The following is a 1233-nucleotide window of genomic DNA, read 5'->3' as shown; positions in this document are numbered from 1 at the left end:
TATATCCAGGAGTGCTTTATCCCTGTAACACAGTGTGTTATATAATAATTAAGTGTTAGACCTTGTAACACATAGTGTGTTATACAATATATCCAGGAGTGGTATACCCCTGTAACACACAGTGTGTACTACATTCAGGAGTGTTATACCCCCTATCACACATTGTGTTATATATCCAGGAGTGTTATCCCTCTGTAATAGTGGTGTGCTATGTGACACATAGAAAGATTTGGCCTTGCTAGATGCGGTCGAGTTAATACTGACCTTGGTGATTGTGTAAATCAGGTGATATTTGTTCATCTCTGTTTCATGCTTGTGAATCTGATTTCTTTCGAAGGTAGGCAATATGGCCTCAAACACGTTTGGGGTCATTAGTAAAAGACAGAATGTTGACGTTGGGGCTCTGTGTGAGGTTGACTATTGGGTGGAATATTTAGCTCACACTTACAGCTTCTTGCTCAGAGACTGCAGATGTGCCCCATGAGATCTGCCCACACTACCAGCTCGAATGAGCTGGAACACACTTTTGGGTGAGCCCTCAGCTTGTGAAAGACGCTGTCGTAATCCAAGTGCCCAGACGAGTAGGAAATGGCCTTGTGGTACTATTAATCTAGAGACACACATAACGTTTTGGGGACCTGGGTTCCAGTACCACTACAGCAGATGCTGAAATTCAGTAATAATCTGGAATTGAGCATTTAATGATGAAAGTGCAACCCCTGCCAATTGTCAGGGCAAAAAAAAGCCCCATCTGGTTCACTTAGGGATGGAGCTCTGCCATCCTTACCTGGTCTGGTGTACATGTAACTCCAGACCCTAAAGCCGTGGAGTTGACACTGAAACCACAAGCCACCCGACTGATTCCCCAGTGATGGGGAAGAAAGCCTGGCATCCCCCCATGATGCCCAACTCCAATAAAAACGGAAAGAAAACAAATTTTTTCCAAAAGGATTCGGGGGTTTGGTTTCGGCTGTGATATGTCAAGAGTGATCCAATCAACAAGAGATGCACAGGAAGAGGCCATTCGGCCCATTATATCCCGAGATGTAGACATTGTTGGCTTCCATTGTCCATCTTCACCCACCATTGAGAAAGTGTGGTGAGGTGTCGAATTGGACTGCGACTGTCTTCAGGGTGTAGGCGCAAGTTCCCTCCAAGTGTGGTCAGGGAGGCAACTCCAGGATGATCGACCCAATGACAGTGAAGGAACAGCGATATATTTCAGAGTCAAGA

The sequence above is a fragment of the Rhincodon typus genome, chromosome 35 (assembly GCF_021869965.1).
Source record: "Rhincodon typus isolate 14 chromosome 35, sRhiTyp1.1, whole genome shotgun sequence".
Lineage (NCBI taxonomy): Eukaryota > Metazoa > Chordata > Chondrichthyes > Orectolobiformes > Rhincodontidae > Rhincodon > Rhincodon typus.
The sequence above is the reverse complement of the archived record's forward strand: the minus strand, read 5'-3'. Positions refer to the sequence as shown.